We start from the raw sequence: 6814 nt of genomic DNA on the forward strand, positions 1-6814 counted from the left end.
GTGGATAAAGACATGAACAGAACACCTGACTTCCCTACTTAGCATTATGGCACTGTTACCAGAAGTAACATACTCAATGAGTTAAAAAAAAAATTGCTGATTATAACTTGGACAGGACTAACCTCAGTTACCTTACTGTTGATGGAGGAAAGTACATGAGTAACATAGGAAAGGCTAGGTTGGACAAGCGAATGAGAAAAACCAATGTTTCTTCACTTTATTATTCACCAGCAAGCTTTGTGTATTAAAAATGTGTATATTAGCAGTGTACTGAATCCTGTGGCGAAGATGGTGAATTTAATAAGGTCACATGGGCTGAACCATAGACAGTTCAGAGACATGTTGAAAGATGCAATCACAGAATCACAAGCTTTATCATATTACACAGCAGTAAGATGCTAAGTTGTGATGAAGTTCTGATCAGAGTATTTAAGTTAAGGAAGGAAATAGGTGACTTCCTGGAAAGTAAAGGCAAGCCACAGCCATTAATGTCTGATGAAGAGTGGGTATAGAAATTGGCTTCTGCTGCAGCCATAACTAGTCATTTACATTTTCTGAACAAGAGAGGGAAATCTAGTTTCTGATCTATACACCCACCTAAAGGCCTTCAGATCCAAAATTGTCTTGATTTTGGAACAAGTACAGGCCAACAACTTGACACACTTTCAGGTCTTCATGGCTGAAGCAACCACTGAGTTTCCCATAACACTTGCATGCGAGATCATCAAATACCTTCGCTGCAGTTTCAGTAGCGGTTTTGTGACTTGGATTTAAAGGCAGACGAAGTGAGACTGTTTCAAAATCCATTTGGAACAAATGTGGCCAGTTGCCCAGATGAACTGCATCTGGAGGTCATTGAATTGCAAGCAAATAACCTCCTTAGAGACAAGTTCAAAGAAGGGCAGTGGGTTTTATAAGTTTTTGCCCAAGGAAGAAGATTTTGCATCAAAGTAATATTCAAATTTTGGAACAACATACCTGTGTGAACAAACATTGTTAAGAATGAAATACGTGAAGAACAATTAGACAACAAACTTGGACCTCCAGTGTGTTGTCAGTCCCTGACAGTGTTTCAGACTTTTTTCCTCCAGAGGGGGACGGACGGACACTTGAAATTTGTAACTAGATCTATATACTATACTTCTATATAATATATAAATTATATTTCGTTGGGGGGTAGACGTTCTTGGGGGGGGGGGGGGGGGGGGGGGGCTCTGCCACCTCGAAGAGATGCCTGGATTCTGGAAGAAACTCTGGCTCCCGAACTTATAGTTATATTTTATACTCCCCATTTTTTTTTTTAATGCCATTTTTTTTTAGATCTATTAGTAGTATAGTTATAAGTATAGTATTGTAACATTGTTGTATTAGTTAATGCGGTCCCCGTGTTGAAAAGTTTGGAGACCCCTGTTAATGTTATAGCTCATGTATAGATCTAGAATCTAGATTACCCTTATTTGTTTGACTTACTATTACTAGATCTATGATGAGCATATTTTTTTGTCAACCAAAATCAAATAACTTAGATTCAGTTCTTTTTTACAGTGACAGTAAGAGTAAGAGAAATCAAGTTCGTTGGATTCTAGACTAGACCCAGATCTAGACTACTAACCAAAACATACAGTTAAATTCTCAGGTCACTTTTGCAACTAGATCTAGATCTAGATCTAGATATCTAGTCTAGCTCTAGATATTGGATTGGTTTATTATTTAGAGGTCGCCCATAAATGACGTCACACTCATAGGGGGGAGGGGGGTCCTTAATTTTGTGACGGTGTGTGATGAGGGGGAGGGGGGAGGGATCAGAAGGTGCGACTTCACAATTTTGCATTATAAAAAAGCCATGTTAGAAAACGAATTTTAGAAGTTATTTCGCGTTTTAGAAAACTGTCTTAATAATTTGTAATAGGAATTGATTAAAATACTCTATTTTGACAGAGTTCAGACAAAGACTTTAGAAAAATATCGATGTTTAAAAAAATTTCAACTTCAATTTTGAGGAGGGTTGCAAGCTGAGGTGTGACGTCATTTTAAATTTAGGGGGAGGGGTCTGGCTTTTTGTGTCGACGTGTGATGGAGGGGAGGGGGTGGGGAGGTAAAAATCGTCAAAAAAGCGTGACATCATTTATGGATGAACCCTTATTAAATAATATTGAATAAATTATTTTCCCAATAATCTATATTTTCTGTCTAATCAATAAGTAAAATGATATAGGATTTGTTTATTTATTTTATTAGCCTATAGCATAGGCCTATATTAAATAATAATAATAATATTGAATAAACTATTTGTATTTTGCACAATAATCATTCTTTATTTTATGTGTAATCAATAAGGAAAAATTAAGGAAAAATGTATTCATCTGATAGATCTATATGCATATACATATAGAATAGATGAGTTTTACCGAATAGATCTATACATACAATACTACTGTAAGATTTTTGGTTGTTATCTTTAATGCTCCTTATATGCCTTTTGGTGTTCTTGGGACAACAAAATTATTTTCATTTCAAAATCTACATCAAGGCTGCTCTGATTTCACCTTACAACAGAACACAGTTTAATAATTGAAACATGAGGTTAGAGCTTCTTTTGTCTTAGTTAAATAACAAAAGTTCAAAACCAAATTACATGAGTCCTTCATTATTTTTATAGATTCTAGTGATGTTTTCTCTGAATATTAAGTTACTAAAAATAAAATCTATTTTTTTAATTTGATAATTACCTTGACTGCTGAAACAATGAAATGGGATTTCTTTTTAGGTGCATGGTTACTTATGTAGGTACTTAAGTAAGTTGAAAAAAATCACTCCAATATTACATTTAAGAATGAAGAAGAAAAAGTGACTCATGTTATTTATTTTCACATTGAAATTGTATAAATCATCATATTTTTTCCTTTCCTTCCCAAGCCTCTGTCAATACTTTCCAGCTTCCTGTCACTCTTTTCAGCGGTTCCCAATTTCTCCCTATTATTTCAGCCTCCTCCAGCATGCTAGTTGCCATGTCATCTTGGTTTGCTTGCCCTGGGGTTTCTACTCCAGGGCTTGTATGGCTCTATTCTCAGCATCCTTCCAGTGTGTGCCCAACTCATCACAATTGCCATTCTATTGCTTCCTGTCCACACAGCTAGAGTTTTGTGTTTTTTAGCTTGTATGGCCATTTTCTTTTCAATATACTCCTTAGAGACCTATAGCCTATATATATATATATATATATATATATATATATATATATATATATATATATATATATATATATATATATATATATATATATATATATATATATTTAAATTAAAGTTTGGATTATTTTTGTTGTTGACTGTTGTTCTCCATGTCTATGAGCTAAAGAGCAGGACTGCTTTAATGGTAGCAAAATTTGTCTTTTTTTAAGCACATGAGCCATTTAGTTTTACTTTGATAACTGTATTAATGTATCATATTGTAGTATTGCTGGGAAAACTGATTTTTCTATGAATAATGTAATCAATTGTGAAAAAAAAAAATTGGATTGGATGCTGTTTTATTTGTATATTGGGAGGGTAGGATCAGTAGGCGTGAAACATGCATTTTGTGAGTGATATGTCAATAGACTTTTTTCTTTCTATTTGTTTTTTTTCGGCAAAGATTAAAAAACAAAAATCGCCTAAAAGTTAATATAATGATTTTTCAACTGTCCATATTGGTTTTGGTAAAAAAAAATGCTTTTTAAGTTTTTGCATTCAATTGTTCCATTGAATGGAATTAGCTCCAACTCTTTTTTTCAATTTTCAAGACAAAGTAAAACACAATTATGCCTCAAGTAAGGAGTAAGTAAAAGCTAGCCATTTTATTTTAGAGCTTTCAATATGGTCTGTAAAATAAAACTTAGACACATGGAGCATAAATGAAGGCTCAAATATATAAATATATTAGATGCTTTTTTATGCCAGACAGATTTGGTGGTCATCCATAAACAGCATGCTTATAAAAATGGTTTTTAAAACGACAGCACACCTCATCAACTACAGTGATTTCTTATTAAAATATATATTAATATTGAGCTCAGTAAATTAATACTAATAGTTTCGCTGTCTGTCTATCTGACAAGAACGCTCTGTCTGACAAGAACGCTCTAGAGAAAACACAAGCAATTTAAAAACATGCACAGTAATTCGAAAAACGAAATATGACGTCGACACATTTAGCGTAGAGTAGAACATAATCTCAAACCAGAGAGTGCACACAGTAATGTAATGACGTCATTGATTCTGGCGTAAATATTGAATAAAGAGGAAATGTTGTCTAATCTAAGTGGTTTGCGTGAAGAGTTTCTTGCATACAATTCTTCGGGTAGGGGCGAAGCCCCACCCCCCGCGTAAGAACGTCTGACCCCCCCCCCCCCCCTCCCCAACTCAAAAGAAATTTCTTCATCGATACTCTATAATAAAATTACCAATGTGTCTAATCTAAAAAGTGGTTTTCTTGCAATGGGACAGTAGACATGTTTTTTTTTGGGGGGGGGGGGGGGGGGTGGAGGGGTGGGGTGTGTGTGTGTGTGGGGGGGTGGTGTGTGGGGGTGGTGTGTGGGGGTGGGGGGGGGTGGTGTGTGGGGGGGGGGGGGTGGGTTGGTTTCAGTGTTTCTTTCAGACTTTTTTCCTCCCCGAGAGGGGTGGGGGTACTTGAAATTTTCGGGGGCGGGGGTAGAATTTTCTGGGAGGGGGCGGACACTGGATAAAGTATATAATTATATTTCGTTGAATGGGACGGTAGACATGTCTTTTTGGGGGTGGGGGGTGGTGGAGGGGTGGGGGAGGGGTGGTGTGTGGGGGGGGGGGGGTGGGGGGTGGTGTGTGGGGGGGGGTGGTGTGTGGGGGGGGGGGTGGGTTGGTTTCAGTGTTTCTTTCAGACTTTTTCCTCCCCGGAGAGGGGTGGGGGTACTTGAAATTTTCGGGGGCGGGGGTAAAATTTTCGGGGAGGGGGCGGACACTGGAAAAAGTATATAATTATATTTCGTTGAATGGGACGGTAGACATGTTTTTTGGGGGGTGGGGGGTGGGGTGGGGGTGGGTGTTGGTGGGTGGGGTGGGGGGGGGGGGCTGGTGTGTGGGGTGGGGGTGGGGTGGGGGGTGGGGGGGTGGTGTGTGGGTGGGGGGGGGTGGGTTGGTTTTAGTTTAGAGAAAAGAGACAGCACTATCAACCTAGCGCCCGGTGTATCCTTCCTCAACGGGCCATTTTTCTCGTCTATAATAATAGTTTCGCTGTCTGTCTGTCTGACAAGAACGCTCTGTCTGACAAGAACGCTCTGTCTGACAAGAACGCTCTAGAGAAAAACACAAGCAAAATAAAAACATGCACAGTAATTCGAAAAAACGAAATATGACGTCGACACATTTAGCATAGAGTAGAACATAATCTCAAACCAGAGAGTGCACACAGTAATATGACGTCATTGATTCTCGCGTAAACATTGAAAAAAAGGAAATTTTGTCTAATCTAAATGGTTTGCGTGAAGAGTTCTTGCATATAATTATTCGGGTAGGGGCGAAGCCCCACCCCCCGCGTAAGAACGCCTGAGCCCCCCCCCCCTCCCCAACTCAAAAGAAATTTCTTCATCGATACTCTATAATAAAATTACCGCCTAATTAATGTGTCTAATCTAAAAAGTGGTTTTCTTGCAATTTCTTTAATGCAATTCTTCGGGTAGTGGCTAAGCGCGACACCAGTGTTTCTTTCAGACTTTTTCCTCCCCGGAGAGGGGTGGGGGGTACTTGAAATTTTCGGGGGCGGGGGTAGAATTTTTCGGGGAGGGGGCGGACACTGGAAAAAGTATATAATTATATTTCGTTGAATGGGACGGTAGACATGTTTTTTTGGGGGGTGGGGGTGGGGTGGGGGTGGGTGGGGTGGTGTTTTGGGGTGGGTGGGGGTGGGAGGGGTGGGGGTGGGGGGGGGTGGTGTGGGGGGGGGGGGGGGGTTGGTTTTAGTTTAGAGAAAAGAGACAGCACTATCAACCTAGCGCCCGGTGTATCCTTCCTCAACGGGCCATTTTTCTCGTTAATACTAATAGTTTCGCTGTCTGTCTATCTGACAAGAACGCTCTGTCTGACAAGAACGCTTTGTCTGACAAGAACGCTCTAGAGAAAACACAAGCAAAATAAAAACATGCACAGTAATTCGAAAAACGAAATATGACGTCGACACATTTAGCGTAGAGTAGAACATAATCTCAAACCAGAGAGTGCACACAGTAAAATGACGTCATTGATTATCGCGTAAACATTGAAAAAAAGGAAATGTTGTCTAATCTAAATGGTTTGCGTGAAGAGTTTTCTTGCATACAATTCTTCGGGTAGGGGCGAAGCCCCACCCCCCGCGTAAGAACGTCTGAGCCCCCCCCCCCCCCTCCACAACTCAAAAGAAATTTCCTCATCGATACTCTATAATAAAATTACCGCCTAATTAATGTGTCTAATCTAAAAAGTGGTTTTCTTGCAATGGGACGGTAGACATGTTTTTTTTGGGGGGGGGGGGGGGGGGGGGTGGAGGGGGTGGGGGTTGGGGGGTGGTGGTGTGGTGGGGGGGGGGTGGTGTGTGTGGGGGGGTGGGGGGTGGTGTGTGGGGGGGGGGGTGGGTTGGTTTCAGTGTTTCTTTCAGACTTTTTTCCTCCCCGGAGAGGGGTGGGGGTACTTGAAATTTTCGGGGCGGGGTAGAATTTTCTGGGAGGGGGCGGACACTGGAAAAAGTAATATAATTATATTTCGTTGAATGGGACGGTAGACATGTTTTTTTTGGGGGGGGGGGGTGGGTGGGGGGGGGGCGGTGTGTG

Source organism: Physella acuta, unplaced genomic scaffold (genome assembly GCF_028476545.2).
Source record: "Physella acuta isolate Inbredline_101_S28 unplaced genomic scaffold, ASM2847654v3 ptg001656l, whole genome shotgun sequence".
In the NCBI taxonomy this organism is placed as follows: domain Eukaryota; kingdom Metazoa; phylum Mollusca; class Gastropoda; family Physidae; genus Physella; species Physella acuta.